The sequence below is a fragment of the Leopardus geoffroyi genome, chromosome D4, assembly GCF_018350155.1.
Source record: "Leopardus geoffroyi isolate Oge1 chromosome D4, O.geoffroyi_Oge1_pat1.0, whole genome shotgun sequence".
In the NCBI taxonomy this organism is placed as follows: Eukaryota; Metazoa; Chordata; class Mammalia; order Carnivora; family Felidae; genus Leopardus; species Leopardus geoffroyi.
Genome location: NC_059342.1, coordinates 71,774,989 through 71,788,073, shown reverse-complemented (window position 1 = coordinate 71,788,073; position 13,085 = coordinate 71,774,989). Strand labels below are relative to the sequence as shown.

General features: G+C 38.4%; 1 long non-coding RNA gene across 1 annotated transcript in view; it reads left to right on the top strand.

Moving 5' to 3' along the window:
• Positions 1 to 11,235, top strand: part of LOC123592890 — a 44,204-nt gene extending 32,969 nt beyond the window's left edge. Inside the window, exon 3 of the long non-coding RNA XR_006709994.1 lies at positions 11,160 to 11,235. This is a non-coding gene — a long non-coding RNA (uncharacterized LOC123592890). The remainder of the gene's footprint in view (positions 1 to 11,159) is intronic.
• The last annotated feature ends 1,850 nt before the right edge of the window (positions 11,236 to 13,085 follow it).

The following is a 13,085-nucleotide window of genomic DNA, read 5'->3' as shown; positions in this document are numbered from 1 at the left end:
CCGATGAAACCACAAAGCATCATTGATTGTAAGATCCATCCCAATTGCAGAGAGGGCAAAATATGAAAACAAAACAAAACAAGGACAGGGGCTTCTGGGTGGCTCAGTCGGTCAGGCGACCGACTTTGGCTCAGGTCATGATCTCACAGCTTGTGGGTTTGAGCCCTGTGTTGGGCTCTGTGCTGACAGCTCAGAGCCTGGAGCAAGCTTCGGATTCTGTATCCCTCTCTCGCTCTGCCCCTCACTCGCTCATGCTCTCTCTCTCTCTCTCTCTCTCTTAAGAATAAATAAAACATTAAAAAAATTAAAAACAAACAAACAAAACAAGGACAAAAACTGAATGCAAGAAAACAAACCTGAGACTTTAGAGTGGATGAAAGACGATAGATGACTTTTCCATCAGTGGGAATAAAGGAACCTCCTCCCTCAGTCAGTGGTTAGGAGACTACCCAGGCCAGACAGCATCCTGCAGATTCAGAGTAAGGCTAACAGGTTTGGGGTAAGGAGGCCAGGAGGAGGGAATAATGAGGTGGCTTTACTTGGTCTGCATTAAATGCAAGCATGTTAAATTCATGAGTGAACCACTCCCCCCCCCCCCCATTTAAAGTCTTTGTTTCAAACTTAGAATATATATATTTCTCCCTTCTTTCCATCTGGACTTTGTTGAAAACCTCAGGTCAAGCCAGCTTGAAAAAAAATACAGTGGAGTTACCTTCTAGAGTATGACATCATGTCTCCTCTGTTTCTCATTATAAAGTTGAGTTTCAGATGTTAAAATCATATCCTCCTCGCCCTTCTTGGCTTTCTTTCTCCCCTCCCCCCACAACTATCCCATCTTGTTGGAGTTCCATTGTTTTTACAGTTGAACCACAGTGCCAGACACACGAAATTATTAACCTGACATTGGGAAAACATCTTCTGACTAAGAATTCAGCCTCTATAGTTTTTAACTCTACAGGGTTTTTCGTATGTTTCTTCACCAGCTGCAGGTCTACACATCATTTTTAACTTTCCGGTTTTGCCTGCTCTACAAGACGCTGTACTTATAAAATGAAAAACTTTGGATTTGTTAGAAAACATTACATAGTTTTTTGGGCAACATTTGAGATTATAACATAATTTATAAAATAATGTATACAGTTCATTTAAATTTTATAAAATAAATACTGATATAATTTTTAAAAAATTTAAAATCGTGGAAATATGCCACAATAATGGGACAGTGCTTTTTATTAACACTGGAAGATATAGGAAGACTATATAAAAATTTTGGCTATCAGCACAGAGCTGACATGGGTCTTGATCCCACAAACTGTGAGGTCATGACCTGAACCAAAATCAAGAGTTGGACGCTCAACCGACTAAACCACCTAGGAACCCCTGAAAAAAAATTTTTTAGGAACAAGAATTCATAGTGAAACTACAACTTGAAATATAGCCCAAGTTATTATTTGAGTAAGTGTAGCCCCTACTATTTTATTAAAGAGGCATATTTGTCCAACGTACCTATAAATATTAGTGAAAAATAGCAAACTAGCCACTTCTAAAATAAATTACATTTTACAGAATTATGACAGTGGGATATATGAAGCTATCATCTACTTCTACTCTGCCATCTCTAAGCATCTATTCAGAGAAGCTGTAGAAAACTAGAAAGCAAGTAAAAGGGAACTAGCAAAAGTGTTGGTTGTGGAAGGAATGTAACCAGCAGGTAAAGTGCTTTAGGTAAGAATAGACAGGGAGAAACAGATGGGAAAGTGGATTTATAAATACGTATAAAACTTTGTACATTACAAAGGGAACACATTTTTTTCATAATCTATGGATATTTAAAAATATATGATCATCTATTAAGGTATAAAAATTGTCAGTATGTGTGGAACCACAAAAGATCCTGAATAGCCAAAGCAATCTTGAGAAAGAACAACAAAGCTGGAGGTATCTCACTTTTTCAAGATAACTACAAAGCTGTGGTAATGGAAACAGTATGGAACTGGCACAAAAGTAGATATCTAGATCAATGGAATAGAGAGCCCAGAAATAAACTGACAGTTGTATGGTTAATTCATCTACGACAAAGGAGGCAAGAACATACAGTGGAGAAAAGATAGTCTTCAATAAGTGCTGCTGGGAAAACTGGACAGCTACATGCAAAACGACGACACTGGGCTACTTCATTGCACCATATACAAAAATAAACTCAAAATGCATGAAGGACCTAAATGTGAGACCTGAAACCATAAAAATCCTAGAAGAAAACACAGGCAGTGATTACTTTGACATTGGCCATTGCAACACTTTTCTAGATAGGTCTCTTCAGGCAAGGGAAACAAGAGCAAAAATAAACCATTTGGGCTATGCCAAAATAAAAAGCTTTTGCATAGCAAAGGAAACCATCAACAAAATGAAAAGGCAGCCTACTGAAAGGGAGAAGATATTTGCAAATGATATGTCCAATAAGGAGTTAATATCCAAAATATATAAAGAACTTATTTGATTCAACACCAAAAAACCCCCAAATAATCCAATGAAAAATGGGCAGAAGACCTGCACAGACATTTTCCCAAAGAAGGCATACAGATGGCCAACAGACACATGAAATGAAACAGACACAGATATAAGTGAAACCACAATGAGATATCACCTTATACCTGTCAGAATGGCTAGAATGAAAAGAACAGGTAATAACAAGTGTTGGCAAGGATGCAGAGAAAAGGGACTCCTCTTGCATTGTTGGTGGGGATGCAAACTGGGAAACAGTATACAGGTTTCTCAAGAACTAAAAATAGAAATAGCATACAATCTAGTAATTCCACTACTGGGTATTTATCCCTAACCCCCAACAAAATTGAAAACTCTAATTTGAAAAATATATGCACCCCTATGTTTATGGCAGCATTATTTACAATAGCCAAGATATGAAAGCAACCCAAGTGTCCTTCAATAGATGAATGAATAAAGAAGTGACACACACACACACACACACACACACACACACACACACACACTGGAATATTACTCAGCCATAAAAAGGATAAGATCTTGCCATATGGACAACATGGATGGACCTAGAGGGTATTATGCTAAATGAAATAAGTCAGAGAAAGACAACTACAATGTGATTTTACTTATATGTGGAATCTAAAAAGCAAAACAAATGAATAAGCAAACAAAAACCAGAAATAGACCCATAAATACAGAGAACGAACTGATGGTTGCCAGAGGGGAAGTGGGTGGATGGGAGAGGCAAAATGGGTGAAGAGACGTGGGAGATACAGGCTTCCAGTTGTGGAATGAATAAATCACAGGAATAAAAGGTAGAGTATAGGATAAGTAGAGTATAGTAAATGGTATTGTAATAGTGTCATATGGTGTATGGTGACCGATAGTAGCTACATTTCTGGTGAGAATAGTATAACAGATAGCCTTGTCCAGTCACTATGCTGTATACTTGAAACTAATGGAACATTGTGTGTCAAGTGTACTTCAATTAAATCAGTTATCGATAAACTTAAATACTAAAAATAATTCATATCCCATTGTTTGATCCACTGAAACAAAACTAGAAATTAAAAATTAAAAATTAAATCAGCTCACTGGAAACATTTTAAAAACTGTCAGGTGCTGATTCTTTTTCGCTGTTTATGTGTTCTCCCATTTTATATAGTAATAGAATTTTTAATTTAGCACTCGGCCATCCAGCAAAAGACTACATTTCTCAGGATCCTTTGATTCTAGATGTGGCCATGTGACTAAATTCTAATGTGGATGGCAGTGATATGAGCAATGTATACTTTGCAAATCCTTTCCTTCCCTCTTATGCTTCTTCTGTGGGCTAGAATGTGGACATGATGTTAAGAACTACTTCAGTGATCTGAAATCATGATGTGGAGACCACATACTGTGGAAATTGGGTGGTAAATATCTTAGCCAGATAGAAAAAGTTTGAGCTGTCCTCAGCCCTAGCCTCCTACATGGACATTTACCTTATTTTAACCACTCTCCGCTAGGGCCTCTCACAGCAGCCAAACCTGATTTCTAACTAATTTGTCTCTTTTCTTGAGTTAAGTAGGAAAAAAAAATTGCAGCTAGGATTATTGAAAATGATGATGAGAACACTGAATGTAAGTTCTTTATTTTAGCGGGGGAGGGACAGAGGGAGACGGAGAGAGAGAACCGTAAGCAGGCTCCACCACGGCTTGGAGCCCGAGGTGGGGCTTGATCTCACAACCAGGAGATCAGGACCTGGAGATGCAAAATTCTACACCCATCTGTGATAAAATTCAAGGAAAACTTAAGGATAGACAGAAATACCTTAATATGAGAGTAAGTCTCTCAATCTAACATCAACATTCTGTTAGTGGCAAATGCTAAAGGCATTTTAACAAGAGGACAGGAATATTAGCTCTCATCATTTTTTTCCTTTCAAATTTTTTTTAACGTTTATTTATTTTTGAGACAGAGAGAGACAGAGCATGAACGGGGGAGGGGCAGAGAGAGAGGGAGACACAGAATCGGAAGCAGGCTCCAGGCTCTGAGCCATCAGCCCAGAGCCTGACGCAGGGCTCGAACTCATGGACCGTGAGATCATGACCTGAGCTGAAGTCAGACGCTTAACCGACTGAGCCACCCAGGCGCCCCTCCTTTCAGTTTTACTGATATGTAATTGACATATAGCACTGTATGACATATTTCCTCATTTTTAAAAATAGCTTTTTGGTAGTTCAAGCCAAGAACAAGGCAACACTGTCATTATTTCTTAGTGATATGCTCAGTGAAAAACAAACAACAACAACAACAACAACAAAGCCTAGACAGAAAAGAATAATGGAAATAAGGAAGTCAGTTAAAATAACTATACTATGATTTTGCTATATATGAGAAACAACCCACTGATGAGTATGATGGAAAGTATATAATTATAATTTCTACAAAAGTAATTTTTAAATTAACTAAGGAAGAAACTTAATATACAGAGAGTGTTCAAATATAAATGAATAAATGGACGCATAACATGTTTCTGATCAATTGACCCAATATATTACCAATTCTTCTTGGGTTGAAAAATAAACATTTTTAACACTGTTTTTAGTGAGGCATAATTAATATAGTAAAATGTAAAAATTTTGATTTTATAGTTCAATAAATTTTTACAAATGTATATACCCCTTATGACCACTACACAAGATATAGAACATTTTCATATCCCTAGAAAGTTTCCTTATGTTCCTTCCCAGCCAACATTCCAACCCAAAAGTAATTACATTGTGGTATCTGTTATCGTGGATTAGTTTTGCCTGGTATTGAAATCCATAAAAACGCAACTCTACAGGAGGGTCTTTGACATATATCATTTTTTGTTTCTTCTCCTCTGTGGGGGAAAAATAATCTTAAAATTTGAATAGATTTTTAAATGATAATTTAAAAAGGAATAAAAAAAGTAGAGAGTGAATTGCCTACAACATAGCTAACATGAAGTACTTCACAAACCTGCTTTGCTTCCGTTCAGTCTACTTCACTAGCTGATTTTTTCTGTGCTCATTTTGTGGTACTAATTTTAATAGTGTTCCTTTGTGTAAATTGATTTTCCCAGAACTCACCAGACCACAGGTCTGGATAGGGTGACTGTAGTAATAAATTCTCCTGGCACTTGTGCAAGACTAACAAAGAATGTCCAGGCTTTTAAAGTCTTACCTGGTTATTTTTGTGGTGTCTTACTTTAGCTCATGTTGTTCCTCCCTATGCACTCTTTTGAATATCTAATGTTCACGAAACTTGCCGAGAATTTTAAGTCAGCATCATCACTGCTGCTGGTGTCCGCCATGACGACATTGATGACATTGCCAAATGACTACATTTCTTTTCCTTCCTTGGGGAAGTAGCTCCTTTACCTCTCTTCTGCTGTCTACTCCAAGGTACTAGGTATGCCCTTTTATTCCATCCCAATTAGAGAGTAGTCTCCCAAGCAAAGTTCATTTGAACTTTTTCCAGACACAAATGAATGCAGACAAATGAATGCCTAAGCCACGTAGTCCACCTCTTATGTGTCATGTCCAAATATGAATGAATCTTCCTTAGGATCATCTATAATACCCAAGAACGCATTCCTAGCCTGAGTTAGAAGGGATGGTGCTCCATTCCATTATCAATTTTTGCATTTTCCTTCACACAAGTGGAAACTCTACGTCGGCAATGACTATATTGCTAACACTTGTTTGACTTCAGTTAAACATTTGGCTTAATGGCCCTCATTTCCTTTCTCCAAATGACAAGCCACTATCTTTCCCTATATTCCAGTGACACTGAAGCACAACGGATGGACTCTAGTGAAACAAGTGGCAGGGAGGCCCAGGACAGACATAGTGAAAAATCTTGACTCTAAGCCAATGAATCAACTAAAGAGGCAAAAACCTCCCTAAGAAAGAGGACTGACCTTCTGAGCTTTTGCCCCTCAGGGAATATTAGTTTCACCTTTCCTGCTAACGTGATGGCAACCAGGCTGGGAACTTGGGATAGATTATTTATTCAATGTGACAGCCTCTCCTCCTCTTTCTCTCCCTCCTACCCTTTACCCATGACCTTTCCAGACTCTTCAAGGTTTCGTAAAACAAATGTCATCAAAGAATCAGACTTAGGTGGTTAGGCATTGATCACCTGAGTTACCTTTGTTTCCCTTTGTCTCAGAAAACAAAACTAAACAAAACACCCCACTCAAACAAAAAACCACATTTAAACATTTCCCAGGTGCTCTTTACCTATAGAAATTAATGGCAGCAACAGCAGCCTTTTAAAAATGTTAAATTATCTCACTGATTCTCAGAAAAAACAAAAGTGCTGTAGTTCCAACTGCCTGTGTGGTAGAAAGAAAGATGAATTCTTGAAAAAGGCCGGTTGAGTACAGCTTTCTCTTGTTAAAAGAGAGATTACTCAATGGGAACTGAAAGATCACAAATCTGCTTTTGGAACCAAAAGATAGAGTTATAATACCTTCACAGAAATAAAACCTCCTCCCTCATTGAGCTACTCAAACATTGCACTGCTTGAATAATGTGCTAAGTTAAGTAGGGAGGCCTGTGATGCAGTAATTACCCCAAGGAGGCTGCAGGGAAAGGAAAGTACATTCCAGACACCTAATCATTTACAATTGAGTTTAATGAGGTAGTAATTTACAGCTTTGGGGGTGGAAGTATGGAAAGGTCCCTGCCAGTAACTGGGCAGACTCTTTTAAAATCCTGAAGTTTAATGAAGGCATTGGAGGGTGGAATCATGCGGCCAACCTTGTGTAATTCCATCTGCTCTGTGCTTGGACAGGAAGTAAATGACAGGGCACTTGGGACCTACATCTGGAAACAACATGTTTCAAAGGATTTTATAAATCCTGAAGTAAAAGAAGAAGAAGAAGAAAGAAGAAGAAGAAGAAGAAAAACAGAGGTGAAAGGGCATAGTTATGTGGGGGATGGGGAGGCACAACAGAGAAGGGTCAGTGCAGGTTCTTTTTAGTTGGAAGAAATAACATTTTCTAATGTCATGGTCAGTCATTGATAATAATTGACAAAGCATGCTCACCAAGCCCTGTATGCAAACACAACGGACTGAGCTTTCCTTTTTGGATAGGATTTGGGTGAAGACTACAAAGCAGTCCAGGTCCACTGAACTTACCCGAACACCCCTTGTCAGTCTTTCAGTAATGTTGCTGGCATCTTCTTTATTGTCATTACTGAATGGTTCATAATTTACTGGGTTAATTGAGTTGTTCACTGGTACTTTTTAAATGCAGCTAGCACATGAAGGGGGTTTATCTTAAAGAGGCAGAAAAGGCTCAAGGCAAAATTACAGAGCACGGGGGCAAAAAGTAGCTACTAGACTGGCTTTTCAGTAATCATACCAATGATGGACATATACACAAATCAGGATTTGATAGTGTTTTCTTCTCACTAGGGATGGCTGTTCTTCATATTTTATTTTACGTTACCCCGTTTCAACTCTCCCAAAGCAAGCCTCGTGCTCCCCAACATCCAAATCCTCCAAAACACTCTCCTGTTTGTAGCCAAGTTTTCTCATTCTTCTCTAGATCTTTCTGAAAGTAGGGAAGAAAGTGGATGGAATAATTAGAGTAGGTGAAATGCAATAGAGAAGAGTCATTACATTTCTTGAATTTTAAGAGCATGGATCCAGGTTCAAACTCCTCTTTCCAGCAGTCTATCACAAAATATTTAAGAAGAAGGTATTATGTGCCTGTGCGCCAGGCAGGTGAGTGGTGTTAAAGGGAAACCAGACTTACAGCAATTGATGCTACTTATCATGATCACAATCACATTCATAATTGAAATCAGTGCTTGAGCATTTACCCCATGGTAGGTGGTTTCTGTGTATTGTTTTTTGATACTTTCTGAAAGTATGAAACAGGCCATACTTTTATCCCATTTTGCAGATGAGAAACCAGAGGCTCAGAGAAGTAAATAGCTCAAGGATAGGAAGGATAATAAGTAGAATGGAGAATTCAAACTCAAGTCTCTGATTTGAGAGCCTGCAGTCTTAATTCCTTTGTTATATTGCCTTCAATGTTATATGTTTGAATATCAGATTGTAGGGACTTTAAAAAGATTTGGCCACAAGGCAGAGTGAGGGTCCTGATGGCATTTAGGAAACCATTCCATTCCCCCCAAAGCAAAAATTTAATCTTTAAAGTATCTCATATGATACTTGAACTACCGAATACAGGAAAAGGAGGGTTTTTTTCTCATGTAATATATATTTTTTTACCATAGCTTTTCGAATCTGGCTCAGAAAAAGGGGGAAATTAGTGGGAAATTAGTTTTCCAAAGCTTTATTTTTCTATTTTCCAGAGAATGAATTGTTTTCCTTGTCTTATTTTGTCTTTTTTTGATTAAAAATCATAAATAAGTTTTTTAGTTTCTCAAGATCTATAATCTACCTTTTGAAAGTCTGGGTAAAATCTGCACACTGGAATAATAATTATTCTTTGGAAAGCTCTATGTGCCTATTCACAATAGGAAACATGTGACAAGGTGTTTAGTTATGGTTTCAATCCGCATGAACTGGGGAGGGCTTTCACGTTAAATAAATCTTCACATATGTGACAAAAACAAGCTTCCATACACCACCGGTAATGCCAGCAGTGAAATCTGAGACCAGAAGTGCTAATGAGGGTGGAAAAAATTTGAAAATTTTAATATTAAGCTCTTATTTCTCTCTCTTTTCAAGCCTGCAGAGTTAAAAGCCTGATTTTTGGAGTTTTCTTTGGTACTGCTAATTTATTTCCAGTTTTAAGGACATTATACTGCTAATCTTAGAAAAACAAATCTCTTACTTGGAAAAAGCATACTTAGCCACAAATAAGACTATCATCACTCTATAGAAGGTCATAGAACTATTAAGTCAGCAACTTCCCATTCCCTGGACCAGTGGGTACCAACTTGTCTTGGATTGTTGATATCAGGTATTACTCTCATGATGCAAGTTGTGCCGTATTTATCACCTCTCATATACCTTTGGCATGACTCAAACACAAATTGAAAATAAAAATTAAATCCGTGTATCTACTAAAATTCACTTTGATTCTCTTTTTTATCCTTTGGAGAAGGATACCAATGTCCCATTTGTTTAGCATAAATGGGGGTTGGGCTCTTCTATTAAATAGATTTTCTTGTTTGTTTCTCCAGACATTTTACCTCTTCAATTGCAGGCTTTAAAAACTTGCAGCCAGATTCTGTGGATATCTCTAAAATGTATGGGTTCCTTATCTACTTTTTCAAAAAAGGTACTGAATGCAACTCAGTCGTATCCTCCCAACCTCCGATCATTGTTCTAAACACGTGTCTTATGCTGCCCTGTATTCGGACATCTTGCAGGAGAATCACTGCTGAGGCGTGAAGGGCTCTGGAGGTGTGAAGGGCTGTGGTAAGGCTGAACGAAACCAGACTAGGTCATTTATGTTCTTGTAAAGGCTTTTGGAAATTGTGTGTGTGTCTATGTGGGAGTGTGCTCTCTCTAGTACCTCACCGTTGGTCGCTTTTAAGCTTCTGTGGTTGGAATACCTAACCCGAAACTTGTGGCTCTGAGAGAACCCACTAAGCTTCTTGTGTGTAAGCTTGGGTTTTGTGACATCTGCTTGGGTCATTTAGAGGCTGTGGTTGTTCCATTTCTCATTCTGGATTGTGTAGTAGATATATGAGATTGCCAGATTACTCACCTCTGAGTAAGTAGGCAATTTCTCTAATGTTATGCTTATTTTGCCAATTATTAAATGATTTCACAAGTCTCCATGGCAAATCTCCCTTCTATTATAGACCCTACTTCACTAATGATACTGCCATCTATTTCAATCACCTCATCAGAGGCACAGGTTGTGGCATGAGGCTTTGGGGTACGTGATTTGAAAGTCAGGTACAGCTGACTTTAAATATCTGCTCCCTACCCGGATAATTGCATCATCTTAGGCATGGTCATTTATTTATCCCACTGATCCATTTAACAAAATATTTATTGAATATTTGCTATGTGCCAGGCGATGTTCTGGGCCCTTAGGGTAGAGTTCCTGGAAGCTATAGATCAGTTGGGGACAACAGGCAACAAACAAGTGAGTGATTATATGGTATGTCAAATGGTGGTGGGGCACAAGGGAGGTGGAGGACAGGGTGTGAGAGAGGGAGACAGGTCAGGGGATATTTACGAAAACTGTTTCAGTGGAGTGCTTGGGAAGAAAGCCTAACAGGAATGCATTCGAGAGAGAATGGGAAGAGTGGGATTTGAGACACTCTGTATAGTCAACATTTCATAGAATTTTTGCAGTGGGGTAAGGCAGAGATGTATTGTGGTAGCTGGGAGGGAATGTGGGGTCAAGTGAGGGTTTCATTTTAAGATCTAGCATTTTTGTGTGCTGTTGTGAACGACTCAGCAGACAGAGGGAAACTGAAGAAGCAGGGGAGAGAGGAAACAATTGTTGAAGTCGTGTTCTTGAGTTGGTGAGAGGGATGAAATCTCCCACACAAGTGGAGGGCTTGGTCTCAGCTCGGAGGCCATGAGTTTATCCACAGCCACAGGAGGGATGATGGAGGATCAGGGCACACATGCCCGTATGTCAGCAGACGTGGTGGGGAGTACATCAAAATCTTTTCCTGTTGCTTCTGTTTTCTCAGTGAACAAGCAAGCAGTCTCAGCATCCGAGAGAGAAGGGGAGGAAGCGTTGGACATGTGAGGATACAGAAAAAGGTACAAACTAACCGTGTAGAGTAGGCAAGTGAATGAGCTACTTACTTAAATACAGTTGAATCACCTGGAGGCTCTAAGGGACCATTTGAGATTAGTGATCATCAGCGTAAAGCTACATGAGTTAGTGGAAGCACTGGATATTTCTGCCACCATCCTCTCCTCTACTATGTATGAATTTCTATTCCCAGCCCCGAGTACACTACCTTCTTATTATAGATTTTTTTTTTTTTTGGTAAGTACGTACTGAATGGAGGAAGGAAAGAAAAATAAAAATTCTGCCTCTTATTTCCGTATTCAGTCCTTATAGATATGCTATTTCTGGCATTCAAAGATTAAAAAGCAAATCACTCTATACTTTGTATCTCTAGAGATAGATTAACACTGATTTTTCTTTGGATTTACTTTGGAGATTCCATTTATTTTACTGAATATTTCTTATTTTTCTTCTGGTACGTCCGAATGATGAGGAACATTTCTTGGCACCCCTTTAACAAGACAAAGTCAGAAAAGATTTATTTTCTAACAACTGTTTCCCTTCCAGATAATGGCAAATTACATAAAACATTTCTAGGTCAACCAAGGCAACTGAGAAATTTTGACTTTGACCACGGCTGAGGCAATTTGCTGTGGAGATGGCTGGAGGCACACACAGCCTCCTGAAGCCAGTTGGGGGGCTCTAATTGATTTCAGATGTGCTCCAAATAACACCGAAGATAAATGTCCCAGAGGTAGATTATTGGAGAGCTCTTTAGCTGTTTCTAATAAAACTTTCTTAAAAATTCCAAGTTTTTTTTTTCTACAGATGCATAGAATAATTCTAGCATGAACTAGAGGGCCTGAATGCAAACTACACGTTTGTTAATAACTTTCCATTTCCCCCTAATAATGAAAGGAATTCATGGTTTTGGTATGAAAGCTGAAAATTATGGATAACTTTAAAGAAGAAAATAGAAAGAATCACCAGATATTTACATACATATATTTATCTAGTTGTGATCATATAAAATGAAGTTTTGTGTATATTAATTTTTATGTGATATATTATGAGCCTTTGCTCTCATCATTACAAATTTTTTGAAGTATGAATTCAGTAGTCTTATAATATTGTATAGTGGTGTCTTTTCTTCTCAGTTTTCCATGTAGTCTTGGGGATTCATAGAGGTGTCTTAAGGGCCACCACAGGGCTTGGGAGAAGCAAGAATTGGGAGAAGCAAGCCCAATGGATTCCATGGCTTCCCTTGCACTTTTCAAACAGGTTCACAATGAACTACTTTAGATACTGGGCTTCTGCACAAAATTCTCCTTAAAGAAGAGCTCCCAAGCATATCAAAATTTGAAATCAATTACCGGTGAGCCATAATTTATTTAATCATTTGGTATTTCATATTCAGTTTTTCTATAGTTCAAGTCATATCATGAACAATTTTGTACATACATATATATACATACATATATATACATTCACACATAATTCCATAATATAGATATATTAAATATAATAATGTATAAAATATATGAATAAATATATATATTAAAAATGTATAAAGTATGGGGGCACCTCAGTGGCTCAGTTGGTTGAGTGTCCAATTCTTGATTTTGGCTCAGGTCATGATCCTAGGATTGTGGCATCAGGCTCTGCACCGAGCACGGGGTCTCCTTAAGATTTTCTCTTTCTCGGGGCACCTGGGTGGCTCAGTCGGTTAAGCAACCGACTTCAGCTCAGGTCATGATCTTATAGTCTGTGAGTTCAAGCCCCACGTCAGGCTCTGTGCTGACAGCTCAGAGCCTGGAGCTTGCTTCAGATTCTGTGTCTCCCTCTCTCTCTCTGCCCCTCCCCTGCTCATGCTCTGTCT